Source organism: Lissotriton helveticus, chromosome 4_1 (assembly GCF_964261635.1).
Source record: "Lissotriton helveticus chromosome 4_1, aLisHel1.1, whole genome shotgun sequence".
Taxonomy (NCBI): domain Eukaryota; kingdom Metazoa; phylum Chordata; class Amphibia; order Caudata; family Salamandridae; genus Lissotriton; species Lissotriton helveticus.
Genome location: NC_136063.1, coordinates 2086631845 through 2086651286, shown reverse-complemented (window position 1 = coordinate 2086651286; position 19442 = coordinate 2086631845).

The window sequence follows — 19442 nt, the reverse complement described above, 5'->3', positions numbered from 1 at the left end:
GCCTCTTCAGCGCCAGGTGCAAGTGCTTGTGTGGGGGCGTGAGTCGAGGTTTAAATGTCCTGCCCTCTCCTCATTTACAGACCACAGCTCCTCCCACGCCTATGCTGTCCCAGCGTGTATGCCTCCTGTAGCCTGTCTGGTAGACAACGCCTACAAGTCCCAGCATGCAGTGGCAAAGTCTGGTAGGTATATGCGGGAATGAGGTGGGGAAAGACAGTGTTGCTCCTAAATCTGTAAACAGTCCTGAAACCCTGGAGCAATGTAGCGCAGCGGCGCTTCCTCTGGTCCCCAAACGCTACAACCACCTCAGCAATAGAATCCTTTCTGACGTGGGCAGGCTTGGAAATCCTCCTGCCCCGTTGCGTCAAAGACCTCCACACCATCATACTTCTTCTTCCGCTGGGTCCTGTGGATTCCGGTACCCCGGAGAAACAAGAAAAAACGCAAAGCGGGATCCAGTGAACACTGGGCCACTTGAAGCAGCGTGGGACTTTACAGCGCGGCACTGGATAACGCGCTCAATTAAATCCAAGAAATCTCCTTCAACGAAAGAGAAAGGCCACAACAGGGGAAACCTTCAGAAGCGCTTTTATTATGCTGCACAAGCCAGAATGTCTGTCATCATCAATTGAGCACCCTATATGGCGGATGCATTTCGGCGTGGTCTGCCTCTTCAGCGCCAGGTGCAAGTGCTTGTGTGGGGGTGTGAGTCGAGGTTTAAATGTCCTGCCCTCTCCTCGTTTACAGACCGCAGCTCCTCCCACGCCTATGCTGTCCCAGCGTGTATGCCTCCTGTAGCCTGTCTGGTAGACAACGCCTACAAGTCCCAGCATGCTATGGCAAAGTCTGGTAGGTATATGTGGGAATGAGGTGGGGAAAGACAGTGTTGCTCCTAAATCTGTAAACAGTCCTGAAACCCCGGAGCACTGTAGCGCAGCGGCGCTTCCTCTGGTCCCCAAACGCTACAACCACCTCAGCAATAGAATCCTTCCTGATGTGGGCAGGCTTGGAAATCCTACCTGCCCCGTGGCGTCAAAGACCATCATACTTCTTCTTCCGCTGGGTGGTGGGTCCTGTGGATTCCGGTACCCCGGAGAAACAAGAAAAACCGCACAGCGGGATCCAGTGAACACAGGGCCACTTGAAGCAGCGTGGGCCTTTACAGAGCGGCACTGGATAACGCGCTCAATTAAATCCAAGAAATCTCCTTCAACGAAAGAGAAAGGCCACAACAGGGGAAACCTTCAGAAGCGCTTTTATTATGCTGCACAAGCCAGCATGTCTGTCATCATCAATGGCGCACCCTCTATGGCGGATGCATTTCGGCGTGGTCTGCCTCTTCAGCGCCAGGTGCAAGTGCTTGTGTGGGGGCGTGAGTCGAGGTTTAAATGTCCTGCCCTCTCCTCGTTTACAGACCGCAGCTCCTCCCACGCCTATGCTGTCCCAGCGTGTATGCCTCCTGTAGCCTGTCTGGTAGACAACGCCTACAAGTCCCAGCATGCAGTGGCAAAGTCTGGTAGGTATATGCGGGAATGAGGTGGGGAAAGACAGTGTTGCTCCTAAATCTGTAAACAGTCCTGAAACCCCGGAGCACTGTAGCGCGGCGGCGCTTCCTCTGGTTCCCAAACGCTACAACCACCTATATATATATATATATATATATATATATATATATATATGTATATACACTCTACGAATACCGGTAAGAGATCTTTAGCTGTCTTGGGCGGTCCCAGTAAGGTCACCGGCAGACCCGTATCTTCGTTCCAACAAACCTCCTGTTATAGGAAGAGACTCGGCCACCCAAAACTCCTTGCAGGAACAATTTTTATGCGTAATAAAATTTTCCTGCAAGGAGTTTTGGGTGTCAGAGTCTCTTCCTATAACGGGAGGTTTGTTGGAACGAATATATATATATATATATATATATATATATATATATATATATATATATATATATATATATGCTGCAAGTCTCGTCTTCAAGGAGACGAAAAGACGAGGAAGACCCAGGCTCGGTGCAAAGTTAAATATTTATTTTTGTGCTTGCCATATCGTCACGACGCGTTTCGGCAGATACCTGCCTTGATCACATGACAACAGTGTCGTGAGATACACCTCATTTTAAAGTGACAGTGCTATAATAGGCATAAAGAAAATACTATCAGTATTTTTTCACCAAACATTATTGTAAAATACATGATCAAAATTTCTATCAGTATTTCTTCACCAAACATTATTGTGAAATACATAATTAAAAAATTCTATTCAACAATGATTAAAAAGACATCTGTGCTTAAATGCATTGGCCCGTAACTCATAACATATATATGTGTGTGTGTATATATATGTGTATATATATATATATATATATTTTAGATGGAGGAGTAAATCCCGTTATTTTATAGTCCTGAAGAAGGTGGTTGTAAATTTTCTTTGTACCACCGGAACGCGTTGACGTCACTTTTTATAAGGAATCCAACAGGGAATAACCACAAGGATAAGATCAGGGCTCTCACCTGGTTTCCACCCTTTATTAATTAGGTTGGACCTTTTCAGACAACGGAATTCACATCTGTGTCAATAGGGTTTCCTCTTGTACATTGAATCTATGTGTTTGTTAATTTTTTTATGTTATCATATGTTCTTGTATGTCTAGGCTGGGTTTTTAAATAATATAGGAGAAGGAACTGTATCGACTTTGACTCCATGAGTTGGAAGAATGTTCACAGTTTTGTACTTGCTACATCTGAATCTTAGAGGGTTTTTCTTGCTTGACTATTTTGGAAGATTTTATAGGGACTGTCTTCAAGAGACATCATGACCCCTATGGTTGTATGTAAGCAGGGATGTGTGTTGTTTATCTGACGGATGCAAGAGCAGTAGCAAATGTGTATAAAACTCTAGGGGAGTTTTGCGTTGTTCACTATAGTGTAGTATTGAACAGGGAGTGATGTAGAATAGAGTATTGTGGGCTGGAGAGGCTTGCAGTGGAGTGGGGTACAGTGTAATAGCATACAGTGGCGTGTCGTACAGTGGATTGGGTTCCAATGGACGAGCATAGAATGGAGTGTCATGCACTGGGGTGGCGTAGAGTGGACCAATGTATTGTGGAGTGGTGTAGACTGTAATTAGCATTCAGTGGAGTGGAGCGGCATAGAGAAGAGTTGCGCACAATGGGATAGTATAGAATGAAGTGGCGTACAGTGGAGTGGCATACACTGAGTGGGGAACAGTGTAGTGGCATACAGTAATAAAGAGCTTACAGTGGAGTGTTCCCGATTACATTGTCATACAATGGACTAGCGTGCAGTGAAATGGCAAATAGTGGAATGGTGAGGAGTGGAATAGAATATTGTGGAACAGCATACAGTGGCGTACAGTATCATAGCGTAGGGTAGACTAGCATAGTATGGAGTTGTGTTCATCATTGTACAGTGAGTGGGCTAGATTAATAACGTATAGTGGAGTAGCATGCAGGGGAGTGGTGTATACTGGAGCAGCATACAGTGGAGTTGGGTAGAGTGCAATAGCATGCAGTGAAGTGGCGTCCAATAGAATAGCATACAGTGGAGTGGCGTACAGTGGAGTAGCGTACAGTGGAGTGGCATACAGTGAAATAGCTTAGAGTGGAGGGCTCTAAATTGGATTTTAAGTGAATGACCTTCACCGTTTTATGTTGTAACTATTTGTTCATAATCAACTGGGTGTTAAGCTCATCCCTAGGACAATGTTCTACATTAATGTTCCTAAAGACCTTCCCCCATTTACTCCTTCAATATAATCAGTTATAAATGCCTTATAGATTTTGGGTAATAGCTAAACTAGCTCCAGTTTCTCACGCTCGCTCAAGCTCTCACAACACAAGGCAGAAATACATGTCGCTGTCCCTGCCTGTTTCATAGCCCTTCATCCCTCTCTTCCACAGCAAAGAATGCAGGCAAACAGCATTAGTTTATGCCATTATTAAATGCACTGGCTGCGCCAAGCTCAGTTTGATACAGGTTGCTAATGTATCTTTCGCCATAGTTTATTGACAGCGATTTACTTTTTGAGAATGGCTTTTTGATCTTTAACAAATCGTTCATAACATTTATAAAATCACAACCTGATTTGATGTGCAGCTGGCTACGTTTTTCTATTTAAAACACATGTTGACATCCTCTTTTGATAATTGCTGCTCAGGCCAACAAATTCGTTTAAAATTGCTCTTGTTAAAAAAATAATCGTTGATGTTTGAGTCCTGCTTGCGCTGCACATTGATCTTATTTACTTGAGCAATCAAAATAAGTTTCTCACTAAGTGGAGTTAAAGAACAAAATGCCTTGACCTAAGACTCATTACTTAAATTGACGTTCTCAGGGTCATTCTCCCACTCAATTGAATAATAGTTTTCTGTGCTCTTACTTGATTTGTGTCTCTTAATATTACTTTAACTGATGACCCAAAACCTGATATATTACTTTAAGGAATGAAATTAAATTGTGTTTGCCTCAAACTGTCTTAAAATCTATGAAATTATCAATTACACGTGGCAGCAATTAAACAAAAGAATACATTAAATCTTAACCATTCACATCCTGAATAATGTTTTTTGCATTTAAGTCTGAAATTGCTGATAGTTTATGATATATAAATAGATATATACAATGTTTGCTTTACTATCATTTAAGATTATTGGTGGTTTAAAAATTGATAATTTGATATTTGCAGCAAATGTCACATTTATGGAACGCTTACTTTTATATCTGTGTAAATTCACAACGCCTTAATCATACTCTGTCATTTTTAAAGCAGGTTGGCATTTTTAAAACTAACAGAGCCAACAAGCAGTGGCATAGCCATAAATGGTGTGAAAAGTCTGATTATTCCAGGTTGAACTATATTTTACAGAATATCAAAAGAAATGCAAATAAGGTAAAGCTTTCTGTACCTTAAATGTATCTTCTACTAATGTAAGCAGTTATTGCAGTCCAGCAAGGATCAGTGTCGAGAGATCTCCTTTACTCCCTCCACACCATCCCCCTTGGAAATAATATTTCTTAAATTGGCTTATCATTTAACCTTTATGCAGACACAACCTGGTTATTGTTCTTCATTCTCAGATCTCATATCCCAGCAACAGTACAGCACACACGTATGCTATTCATTTCTGGATGGCACTCCAGTCCTTCATACGGCTTCTCGCACACCTATGCCTTTACCCTCGCCAATACACTTTTTTCCTGACTCAATTGCCTTTGCTCCCACTGTCAAAAATTATACAATGCTATTTGACTTGAACATGAACATGTAATCCTTTATCACCTGACCGCTGGTCTTGCACACCGCTTCCCCATTTCTTCCGCATAGCTCTTATTGGCTGAGACCGCAATGGCCATCAATGATCCAGTTCCCAATGCTGGCAGTTCGCTCCTGTAGCCCAGAGTCTGATTTTTGTTGAGCATTTTTGCATTTAGCATTGTCGTGTTGTTATCTAGCTTCTATTGTGTTGGTGTTTATTTTTGGTGCTATCTGGGTTGCTTGTCCCGCTGGTTGCTCCATCTGTTTTCCCACTGTCTCTTTTTCCCTACAGCTGTTCCCGCCCTCCTGCCTTCCTGACATCACCTCCCATCTCTGAGGGCTACTTAGGGAGGTCGCTGCACAGCCCAGTCTCCGGCACCTGAAAGGCAAGGCCATCTGCACCCATCCATGCCTGGACCATACCCAGCGCCAGGTTCCCTGGCCCGCCCACCATCCACCGTGACAACATTGGAGAACTCCTAACCCCGGACCTCAGACACAAGAACAACAACTGCTTCATGGCCACCCCTTGATCAACCAAAGGACCCTTCACCTGCCTTCAATGCCACTTTCCTCACCATACAGGACCCCACAACACTCCAGCTTAGAACACTATGAACAACCAGGCACCACTCCAATGCATCCTGCTTAAGGCCCGCACCCTCCGAAAACATGCAACGGATATCTGGGACACCATGACCACCCTGTTTCTAGACATTACCTTCATCACCGGAACATGGCTGAAACCCGTCTCATACCCTGACATTGCCACTGCCACTACCAACAGATGCATGATGATACACTGCACTGATGAACATGTTGGGGGTGATGGAGCAAGGTGGCAAAACACCATTTTGTGTACCCCTTGTAGAGTCAATGTTCCATAACGTTAACATTTACTAATGGTGTGTTGTGGTAAATTAATCAATCATAGTATAAAATGCAAAGTACACGAACATTGGGGAATATTAATTTTGCAAGCATGGACAAAATAATTAACTAATTTGTGTTGTTATCGTGTTGTGAACTAATGCACAGCTTAAAGATAAGTAAACACAATATGAATGTGCTTATTGTACACGTTATTGTGCTAAAAATCATCGAATATGTAAGTATGAAATGCATTTATGTGGCTTATTTGCTAGATAATAACTCATAGGGAAACATTAGTACGGTGGGAGGGAAACAGAAGGGTTTTCATTACCAAAATTAACATAAATTTGTGTTTGTTTCTATGATAGTTCCAAAAGTGGCCTCTGAGGCCTATAAAATCCGATTACTCTGGCTAACTAAGAGCAAATGCTGGACTGCGCATGCGTGCCTAAAGCCTGCCTGTCAAGTGTTCTGAACATGAGAGAATTACTCGACGTTGAGAGTGAAGGAAATGACCAGGCCAGAGACTGTTTGAAACAAAAGACTACTATGTTTTTGCTAATTCACCGTGAGCTCGATGTTGTAATGGTGAGAAGATGCTCACCCACCCCAAATTGTCCAATCAGAACCCGAATTGGTGATGTTAGAAACTTTTTAGATAGATTAAGTTAGGAAATTAGTGTATCAAAACCCCTGATTTTACTTAGAGGGGGTCGCTTTTTCGATTTCCTCTCGAAGTGCTGCTGGACTGAAAATCGATTCCTGGATGTAAGAGACTCTTAACCTTTTTCTCTTGTTTGTTTTTCAGGATATAAGGATAAGATGAGGGCGTTAGTTAGGGATGTTAGGAGAAGAATGAATTTGGAACTATCTGTTCTTTGCTAAACTTTTAACTGATTTCTAAATAAACGACTTTTTCTGAGCTCTAAATAAAATGATCATTTTGAAATAAAGGTTAAGATTTTACTGAATAAAGAATTAATCAATGCCTAAATGTCAGACATATTAAAGTTTTGCTTTTAATAAAATTGGGAAAATGGAATTTTAAAGCTGGTCTTGTGATTTTCCTACGCCTAATTTTCTTTCTAGCAGATCCATTGCCACTATGGTGGTGTGTCTGAATAAAATTCATGTTTGATTAAACCATGGTAAAATGTATAAATTGTAGGTGTAAATAGTACATGATTAAATAGGTTTTTAGACACTCCGCCAAATGTTACTGCATTACTCCAATTGTGTTTCACCAGATTCCTTGAGGCCAAGCTAAAAATGAATAGAGTAAAAGTGCAGTGTTATGGGCCCCACTGGCAAATGGTTGTGTGTTCGAAGGTTTCAGGGAAATGGTGAGTGCTGATTAGAAATGATTTTTGGAGTTCCGCTGTAGCCGGGGCATCACTTTCATCCTGAAGGAATCCATTCAATGCACCTTCAGCAACAACAACCCCACACCTCTAATGGAGCACCTCAACTTCCAACTACAAAATGATGCTAAGACCATTGATAAGAGGCACCATTGCCTACAGACGGCTGGAACCCCCACCACCCTTCTGTGACACCATCTCAACCTCATTGCCCGCCTTGCAAAAAACTCATTCCACTATGTCCCTCTTGGTGACCTCAAATTGCACATTGATGACCTCAACTATGCCAACTCTACCTCCCTCCTGGAGAACCTCCGCAACATCAGCCTCACCCAACTGGTCACCAAACCAACACACTTTACCGCCAGCAACAGAATCAAATTCACCCACATCACACAACTCACCTTTGAGCAGCCACCGCAGCTGGGGAAAAATAGCTGAGGAGCTATGGACACAAGCCCTCAGAACCACACAAACCAAAACTACAGCACATTTTGACCTGGCAGTCCAGAACATCTCCACCTAGATCAACAAATTCACCAAAGGAGTTGCCCCGCTGAACTAGTGAACAAAAAAAAAACCTTGAAACAAGACAGGTGGTACAGCCCGGAGCTCAGAAGCACCAAGCGCAACTTCGACCCCCTCGAGAAGCACTGGCGCGCCACCAAGGACCCCTCGAACAGAGATGCTCACAAAGAAACGCTCAACAACTACCACCTGAACAACAAGTAAGCCAACAGAGCGGTCATTACCACTCTCATCGACACTGCAGCCAACCACACAAAGCAACTCTTCAAAATTGTCAAGGAATACTCCAACCCAACAGCCACAGAGGACACTATCCATCCCTTCCAAGAACTCAGCGACACCCTCTCAGATTACTTCCAGAGCAAAATTGTCACCATCTACAAAAACTTCGGCACCCAACCAGCAAACACCAGCTGAATGTTAACCTCCTAGTTTCCGTTCACCACGCAGTCCACCACAGACATCATGTCATCCATCCTCTCTGGAACACCCAACGACCCCTGCCCCCACGTCTCCTCAACCTCAGAGCCAACCCTATCAGCTCAGAACTCACCGGCATCCTCTGCACCTCAATCTCCACAGCAGCCTTCCCAGACCTATGGAAACACACAGAGATTCATATCCCTCCTGAAGAAACTCTCTGCCAACCCCTGCGACCTCACAATTTACCAATTGATCACCCTGCTCCCCTATCCAGCCAGAGTACTTGTGAAAGCCATCAAACAACAGCTCATCGAATACCTGGGGGAAAAAAAACTACTTGATGCCTCACAATCAGGATTCCGTGCCGAACACAGCACTAAGATAGCACTGATCGCAGTCACAGATAACATCAGAACTCTTCTCGACCATGGAGAAACTGAGGCCCTGATCCTCATCAACCTTTTTGCTGCTTTCGACACAGTCTCCTACCATACCCTCATCTAGAGACTCCACAATGTCAGCAAACAGCAGAACACCCTGAAGTGGATCGCTTCTTTCCATTCAAGACACACAGCTCCCACCTGCCTCCCTTTACCTCACACCCAAGAATATCATCTGCGGTGTATCCCAAGGATCATCCCTTAGCCTCACCCTATTCAACATCCACATGACCCCCCTGGCAGACATTATCAGATCCCATGGAATTAACATAATCTTCTATGCTGACAACACTGAACTAATCCTTTCGCTCACCAAGGACCCCTCCAACCCCAAAGCGAACAACTGCAAAGCCATAACTTATGTAACAAAAAGGATGAGAGACAGCTGCCTGAAACTCAACTCTGACAAAACAGAAGTACTAATCTTTGGAAGAAACACCTCTGTATGAGCCATCAGAACTCGGACCAACACCCACACCAACAGACCATGCATGCTACCTTGGCATATTCAAAATAGCCAACTAACCATGAAGCAACAAGTCAATGCAGTCACCTCCTCTTGTTTCCACACCCTCTGCATGCTCTACTAACTCTTCAGATGGATCTGCATCAACACCAGAGCAGTTATGCAGGCTCTGGTCACAAGCAGCCTTGACTATGGCAATGCTGGAATTGCCTCCCAGCTCCTCAAAAGACTTCAGACCATACAAAACACCACAGTCAGACTCATCTTGGACTTCCCCAAATGGACTCGCATCACCCCTCACCTCAAAAATCTCCACTGACTTCCCATCCAGAACAGATACCAGTTCAAGATCCTCATGCACGCATCCAGAGCGCTCCATGACCAAGGACCACCATACATCAACCATTGACTGCCCTGCCCTGCCCTGCCCTCTAGACATCTGTGCTCCACTGCTCTCGCCCTTGCACATACCCCCCACATCTGTTGCAGCTGCAGTAGGGAGTTGCTCTGTAATGACTTCACAAATGTCATCAGAAGGATGAACACATTTATTGATAAAGCGAAATATCCCGCAGACAGAGTCAGCGTCAGGCAGCGAGTGGTCACGGAGTGCACTCCTCAACCGCCAACCCACGGAGCCTCCACAACCCCCTGTCCACCAGACAAACTTTGTGTGGTGAATTACCACACTGGAAGATACTACATATCTTTTTTCCTTATGAAACAGCACAAAATATAACAAAGGATTAAAGCAAAAGCATACAAAGAGATAATAAGAAAGCCTAGAATAATGATACAAAAACAAATAATAGTAACCAAAATACAAATGTAACATCTCCAATGAAACAATAAGGCATATTTAAACTATCAAAGCTTAAATATATATACAGGAATTATCATACAGCATAGGACATATTAAAACACACATGAGCATACAATCTATCTGTACCGCAAAGGCACACCTGCATGTCTATTACTTCTGTGCATAACCTCTGATGATGCGCTATCCCTATCAGTGGTATTTTAAATTGGACCTTGATTGGTCCTGTTTGTTAGAGGGGAACCCTGGCTCCTCCATTAAGGGAACCATCATCAACTTTTACTATTTTAGACATGTTCCACAAATTGGAACCATTTACCCATGCAGCAGAACCACACATTTTGTCAATTCTCATTGGTTCTGAATATCTGAAAAGACCTTTCTTCACAAATATTGTTTTTTTTAAAAATAGGAATCAAATCACCCACCTCAAAACTTTTACTAATGATACTTTTCTTTTTGTTATAAAACATTTTGTGATTCATCTGGGCATGTTCCACATTTGTTCTCACACTTTTGTCTAAATTAAACGCTGATGAGCTATGCTTTAGACGTTTTGACATCCAGACTGGCCGAAACTCAGAATCCGGCTTTCTTCCCTCAACAATTCAAAAGGCGATACACACGTAGATGAATTTGGTGCAGTTCGATAAAACCAAAGCATTTTCTGACGGCCACTGGAATGACACATTTGTGAACAATCGTCCAACGTACGCATTCCCAAGCACCAAGGATTAATCACTGAACCATGCCATTGGTTTGAGGGTGGTACAATGAACTTTGAAGATGTTTTACCCCACTTTCTCTTAAAAACCATTCAATCCCCAACAAGACATATTGGACCCCATTATCAGATACAATCTGTTCAGGAAACCCCTCATGCATGAATACCTGGTACAAAAAATCAATAAAAGAGTTCCAATCAGGCACATTTACGGATTTCACCTCTGGCCACCTTGAATAAAATTCGAGCAAGACTAAAGCAAAGAGTGAATGATGAGGTAGTGTCTGGAAAGGTCCAATCAGATCAATGCCCAACTTTACCCATGATTTTGCTGGTAACAGAGTAGTCGTTAGAGGAGCATTAGTAGTGGGTAATACTTTGTTCTTACTTGAGCAAATTACACAATTATGAACAAGGGTATCAATTTCCTTGTCCATCTGTGGCCACCAAAAATACTCCGAACTCTACACTTAGTAAAGGTAGCCCCCAGAAGCGCTTCATGAGCTTTTGACAACAGACAATTCCTTACACTTTCAGGTGGGGCTATTTTTTCAGCTCTCATTATAAGACCATTTTCTACAGACAGCTCATCACACACTTTGGCATAAGGTTGCAAATTCACTTCAAGATTCCTTTCCTTAGGCCATCCCTCAACAATAACTTTTGTTACTACTTTCACAACCTCATCGTGTTTGCCAGCCGTCCTCCACTCCTCCACTGAGATCACACATGCATTATTTATTTCAACTGCTGCTACAATACAGTACTCAAGAAAGATCTTCATCATTGCATATGTTGTCATTATTATGCATATTTCTTTGTAGATCGTGTTCAATGGGAAAATGTGACAGGATATCTGCTCGAATATTTTTGACTCCAGGAATATGCTCAATATTAAACTGATATTGAAGAAGTCTTGTTGTCAATCTGGCTATGCGGGTTGTGTAGCCTTTACTAGATGCTTTCCCCAGAATGGACGCCAATGGTTTATGGCCCATTTGTAACAAAAACGTCCTACCCCATAAGTAGCATCTAAACATTTCAGGTGCCCATCAACATGCCAAAGGTTCCGTTTCAATAATGAGGTAATGCATTTCTGCATTCTGAGCATTCTAGATGCAAACACCATTGTATGTTCATTCATTTCACCCCTTTGTGTAAGTACTGCGCCCAACCCTGGGTTACTTACATCAACCATCAACACACACTTGAAGCGTCAATATGACTCAATTGTTTTTTTAACCAGTCAAAGTGTTGTGTAGCATTTTAGAATCCAAGCGTAATTTACCGATTCATGCCCTTGTATAGGTATAAATCACACTGCCCTTATGTAGGCATCGATATCATGCCCATGTTTAGACATAACCCATCCAGTCCAAATACAGGCATGGCTACTTCCACTAGTTCTAAAAAGCCACAACAATTTCTTGGAAAACTCGGCTTCAGCAGTCAGGGACAGCCCCTTGCTTGAATATTGATTTGTCCGAGAAATCATGGAGTTTTTAAAAAACTACCATTCCCTTGGAGTTCTTTGATCACTTTATGTCAAACTAGGCACCTTCAAGGTATAAATATGCCTACAGATGCCCTAGCAAACACACGGTTTTCGGAGCAGCTCGACTATCTACATGCCCGACGCAGCTCGCTACAGCAAGTGCCAAAGGAAGCCGACCCTCCAGCTGACACACTGATCGAGAAGCTGTCCTTTCTCTCGCTGAGAATCCAGCTTCAGTGCTTCCAAGCTCCCCTCGCGGGGTGTTGGGAAATTTTGGTTAGATTCTTGGCAAAGACAAATTAAACCTATGCTACACCTCACTTACTTCTTCCCTCATACTAGACTTAGGTTAGGTACATTGGGGTAGTTGTATTTTGGAAGCACCAGTTGAGTACTTTTTAGCCTTGGTTATTCATGTATGTATTTATCTATATTCTAGAAACCATACAATCCTTTTACAGTATTATTTCATAATACTCTTCTTACTGTACGCATTATACTTTGCAACCAGTATTACGATTGTAGCAGTTCACTTTACTTGCTTGAGAAAGAAGACTGTTCAATAAAACCCTTTTATTGAAAACGCCTGTCTCTCTATTTCTCTGCACCGCTGATGAAACAAAGCATGCACGATTGACTGAGTAAAATATCTATCTATTGTTTCCACGACTCTGAAGATCAGTTTTATTCTTGGGGAAACAAAGTTGTCATGTTTATTCGGTTGTCAGAAACTAATCCTTTCTTGTTTATTCGAGAAAGTTTCTAGTGACATCTGAGCTAGCTGGCACTCACAATTAAGTCTAATATATTCGATAGAGACCTAGTAGACCTAAGTCCTACGTCAAATCTATAGGTTATATTATTCCAATGCGCAGAGCCTATTGGGAAAATAGGTACTACACTACAAAAGGTTGCCTTACACACTTTGTCCCACTCAAAATCAATGTTTCTCTTCAAGAGATTCAATATTGGCCTGGCTCTACTTGCATAATCTGGCATGAAACGTGACTAAAATTCACACAACCCCAAGAAGCATTTAACCCAATTTTTATTGCGTGGTGCAGGTGTCTCTAGAATGGTCTTGGTTTAACTCCTTTATCCGATATGATATGTCCTAGATATTACACTAACTCCTTTCTGAATTCACACTTCTCTCTTTTCAGAACCACCCCTGGGTCTTGGAAAATACCAAACACTTTGTGCAGAATCATGTTATTGCTTGTTTCACTTGGCACATATATCGAGACATTATCCTGAAAGATCACAACTTTGTTAACTCCCTTTAGAAGGTTCACCATGAGCTGTTGAAAAACTGATGCAGCTGATGCAAGTCCAAAGAGCATGCAACAGTACTGAAAAGACCCTGAGAAGGAACCAACAGCTGAAAAATGTCTTGATTCCGGATCTAACTCAACTTGATGGTACGCAGCAGCCAGGTCGATCTTTGTAAACACTCCGGCAACCATGGCCAACATTTTGGTAATATTGGGAAGTGGGTGAGAGTCAATTTAGATCTCTTTGTTTAGGCTGAAAAGATCCACAGAGATTCTAAGGTCATTAGTCTTCTTCCAAGCCACAACCAGAGGAGAAAGCCAAGTTGACGATTCTATTGGTTCGATTATGCCTTTACTGCAAAAAGCTGTATGTTTTTTATTAATGTCTTTCCTAATGCTAAAAGGAACACCCCCCATCTTATCGCCCTAAACTATATCTATCTAGGGATCAACACACTTAGCCGGGTGTCCAGTTCTGACATTGTCATCTCCTTTAACCAACACCATATCTTTTAAATTATCATCCACCTCACTGTCACTATTGTCTTTGACATAACTAATCTTGGTTTCATGCCTTTGCACCCTTGACAAACTTTAGCAAAATGGCCCGTCTTGCCACAAGATGTACATACAGCATTTTCTGCAGGACACGTCTTACCACCTTTATTGTGACACGAATAACCACACCTGAAACAGATGTCTGTGCGTATAAAAAAACTTCTCTGTAAAAACTCTCTATTCCCTTTGGAGGGATCCTGTGTCAAACATACCAGATTAACTGATTCCATCTTCCTAGCCTCTAGCTCCTTTATTGATTTCTGAGCAGATTCAATACTTTTAGCTATCCTTACACTTTCATTCATTGTTGGATTTTCTAACGTTAACAATTTCTGTTGACTAGCTCTTTATGAACAATCACTTATAAATTGATCTCTTACCAATTGGTCTCATACCCTGAGTCATAGAGGAAAAAACGGCAGTGAAGTCTGGTCCAGGACGAGGCCTGCAGGGCGAGTGAGCATGTAACCCCTGCTGGTCTGCTATACAGGTACCGCGGATGAGGCTGAGAAGGCATGGAACGTGCGGACTCATTAAAGAGCGCACCTCTCCAGGCTGAGATTGCGGCGGGTGACGCTGGGATGCCTAGTACTGAATACTGCCAAAGACAAGAAGTGGGCCACTGCGTGGGCCGACTCCGGTTCGGATATGTGAAGTGGGGGCTGAGCGAAGGCTGTGATCTCTGCACACTCCTGTGGTGGAGTGGCTGCTACCAGGGTCGCGGGACTGCGCTGGGTGGCCGCTGGAGGAACCTTATGTTGTGAAGTGTGGGGGTAAGAGCTGCGGAGACAGGACAACTTCTGGGGTCCCTAGACTGCAGGTGAAGGGCCCTTGCGCTGCTGTGTGCACCGCTGGGGCACGTGGTGGTGAGAAGCACTGAAGTAAATGTCTGAGGCCATGGGAGATGACTGCTGGCAACGAGCCTGGAGCAAAGCACTGGTGCGACCAGGCGAGCGATTAAAAGCCGGTATTGGACCTGCCGTAGCGGTGTGGTCGGGGCGGCGAGGACAGCAGCTACCATTGTGAAGTGGGCCTGGTGCGCAGACTTGTGGGTCTTACAACTGCAAATTCATCCTGCACCTGGAGAAAAGAGGAATGCTGTCCTGTGCGAGGGCTGGGACCCATATGAGGTGACCTGCGCTTTAAACTAAGGGCGCTGTGGTCCAGAGACCTAGGATTGCAGGAACTGGAGGAACCGTTGTGTAGGGCTGTAGCGCCGCTGATCCCTCCTCTACACTTTAGCTATTGAGGTGGCACAGATGCGCTGTAATATTGGAAAATCCTTCATCAACCTGATCCTGTGGTGTTGCACGCTACGCCGAAAGAGATACCTGCTGTGAGGCTCCATATAGACATTGCCCTGAAATATCGAATGCATGGCTGGGGAGCTGCAGATGCCCTCGCACCATAGCTGCTGGTCCTCTTTGCTCATAAAGATCAGTGACACTTTATATGTGATCCATGAGACAGCGGGAGGGAGGCTCCATAGAGGAGTGAGAGGATAGGAGGAGCCATAGAAGTGCAAACAGACCAGGCACATCTGCTTTTACAGTGTAACCACACTGGCTGTGTTTGTGAGGAGCTTGGCATCTGCACGACAGGGACTGGGCACAGGCACCAATTAGATCTCCTATTGCAAGTATGTGGAAGCCGGACAGAAATCAGACAAAACTGCACTTTGAGCAGTCGAAGAAGGCAGTGCAAAACAACCCAGTCGATCAATCTACCAGCCAGGTAAACATGGAGGCAGCAAACTCCGATGCTAATGTGGACTTTCATTCAATGTTCACGAGAATCCAAGCCACACTTCAAACATAGACAGAAAAATGGACTCCTTAACTTACCATGTGGACCGAATGTTTGAAAGATTAGATAAACACACAGAGTGGATAGACATGGCAGAGCAGCGCATCTCAGACACGGAAGATGTAAAGCAACAAATGGAGGCTAAACAACAGAAAATTGACAAGACCCTAACAGCAATAATGGCCAAGGTGGAGGATTTGGAAGTGAGGTCACACCGTAACAATCTACACATTATGGGAATAGCATAATCAACCAACACAGGCAACATGAAGCCCAACATCGAGACTCTTCTGACCATGCTGTTCGGCAGGGAAACTTTCTCGGAAGTGCTCATTGTGGAGAGAGTGCATAGATCTCTCGCTCCGCAGCATCCTCGAGGAGCAAGACCACGCCCTATAATTGCGAAACATTTGAATTATAGAGACCGGGATGCGGCGCTTAGAAAGGCCCGACAACTGGGTAGTCTAAAACACGATGGGATGGACATCTCCATTTACCCGGATTTTACACAACAAGTCCAGGAGGCATGAAATAAATTTCTGGAGGTAAAAAAGAAACTACGTGACCTGGGTATCCCCTACGTGATGATCTATCCTGTTCGCTTGAGTGTGACAGACGGCGGCAAAAGCAAAGTCTACAATGAACCCAAAGAGGTGCTCAAGTTCTTGCAATTAAAAAACACACAAGCTACACGTAGGAGATCTCCGAGGGGTGAGCGGGAAGAGCATGAAGGGGCATGTGACGTTGAATAAAGGTATGCCTCCGCTGGACTGCTCATGGTGCCGAGGCAGGGGTCAGCGGATGCTCCAGGCAACGCTCTATGTGGACACAGATAAGTGCTGCAAAACAAACAAGATGATGGACGGAATGTTGCACAATGGCAAAACATTCACCCCCAGTCACAGATCTGGGTTTAATCCATCGTTATTTTGCTCACCAAGCCACCCCAGTTCAGACATGGCTATATGCAAATCAGTCTTGACCCTGTGCCTCATAGGAACAGTCCAGCCCGAACTGCCAAGCCATGACTTCCCTGGACCGGACTCAAGCATCCTAGGACCGGTTTCTGGCTATCATATATAAACTGGCACACAAACGTAAGTTCTTGGTGGTGACATTGCTGCTGGCAAAGTGACGCATAGCAATGAGATGGGATAGCATACGTGAACTGAAATGTAAAGACTTGATCATAGATATGACGTATTGTAAAGAAAAGCTGGAAACATATGAGTAGGAGCTCCCAAAGGCCTCTCGACCTAGAGATTTCTGGGACCCGTTTCTGCAATACCTCAGCTCCACACAAACAGAAGACTGATTGGGTACACGGGCGAGTAAACACTAGGCGCACTGCTCAGACGGTGGTAGCCCATTGAGCTGTTGCGGACCGGGAATGTGGGCTGTTGTGCACTAAATGGTCAAAATGTGCTTCCATGTCCTTTCTTCTCTTTTCATGACACCTTGAGATAGGCTTTCTCTTAGGTTGCAAGGCAGTTATGTAAACAAATTAATTGACAACAGAGGAAAAGACTGTATTGCACAGGCCATTATGCATATTTTGTTGTGTATGGGAATATATAACTGTGTAAGCCTTTAAAGTGAAATCTGTAATATTTGACTGACCATGAAAAATGAAAAAAATAAAAAGTATAAATACGCAGACTGCTTCATTTTAGTGTTACAACAAAGTGTGCTTGACACCATCCCTTTTGCAGTATGTCACTACAAAGTGGATGCCGGCTCCATGTGCTTATAATACCTCTTGCTGTAGATATGGGCTGAATCGCACTTTACAATAGCTAAATTGTACCAGAAATCCCTCCACGCTGACAAGCGCAAGAAAGGTGTGCATGTCACCGCTGCTGAGTTATGAAAAGAACCAGACTCTTGTTGGTTTGCCTGAGAATTTCACTTGTAAGACAACACTGCAGATGCGCTTGGGTAAAAAAGTTCAGCTTGAACAGCTCATTTTGAGCTCTGTGCCACGTTTTAATCAAATGCCTCTTGTAAAAGATAAACTCAGCTTTAACCGAACAATGTACTCATATTGCCTCCAGTACCAACCCTCCAACGTTGAACAGCAAGTTACTTGAGCTGAACTTTTTTCTATATTTTCTTTATTAAGGAGTTGAAAGAACGATTCATGTGGTGGGTGGAGTTGTTTCTTGCAAATGGGTAAATCTTCCAGTCACAGAAGGATACAGAGCATTGATCCACCCTAGTCCTGTATGTGCTGAGGTTTGTGAGGCTTCCCTTTCTGTTTCGTAGTGTTTACACCTCCAGCTCTCTTCAGTAACGATGTATGGTGAGTTCTATGCGGTTTAAATCGTTGCCAAATCAGTCGTGTAATGACTAAGCAAACGGCATCAGAAGGATGAACACTTTTATTGATAAAGTGAAGTACCACTCAGACAAGGTCAGCATCAGGCAGTGAGTAGTCGCAGAGCGCAATCCTTAACCGTCAACCCATGGAGCGCTTGCGACCCCACTCAACCTGAACACTGCCCGCGCTGTGAGTTACCGCGCGGGAAGATACTTCATGCTCCTTTTCCTTCATTGTGGCCAAGTCTTACAATGCCCTGCTCCACCTCCAACCAGCCCCTCCCTGACGGGCTTCAGAAAGAAACACAAAACCTGGGGGCATATTATCAAGGGGTTTATCTCCGCTTGTTTGGCTTTAAAAGCCAAGAAAGCGGAGATAAAAATATCTCCCTATTACCTAGCTGTCGCTAACACCAGTTAGCGACAGCTAGTAGGAGATAGCGACCATCTTGGGCCCCACTTTGCATGTCAGTGATATTTATCAATAATGACATGCAAAGTGGGCGTGCCAAGATGTTAGCGACTGGAAAGAGTCGCTAACATCGCTATCTCCTATTACCAACTTATGGAGATATTCGCGCTAAGCGCGAATATCTCCAAACGCTAACACCTGCGCTGAGCAGTTCTTAGCCATGTTATCCAATGGGAGGTGGATAACATGGCTAAGAGTATTAGCTCGACAATGCATGAATATCGCGGACTTTTCAGCGATATTCATGCATTGCGGCCGATTTTTATCGCATTTGCGATAAACCTTGGTAATACCAAGGTTTATTTGCGATAAAAATCACCGCTGCTCAGCGGTACATTTTTGTCTCTAACCAAGCAATAGCGATAATTATCGCTGTTGCTTGGTAATATGCCCCCTGGTGTTTCTACAGAGACACAGCATTCTCAGCGCCCAGTACCTTTGGGGCAACACTGCTGTGTTATACAAATGCTGATTGACTGATCTCCTCCACAGCCACTGTAGCATGTAGCTAAGTCTTAGAAATATGTAAGATTCATTTCACGCAGCCAAAGCACTGGTCAACTTGCTAAAACCTAATATTCAAGACAATATACCCTCTTC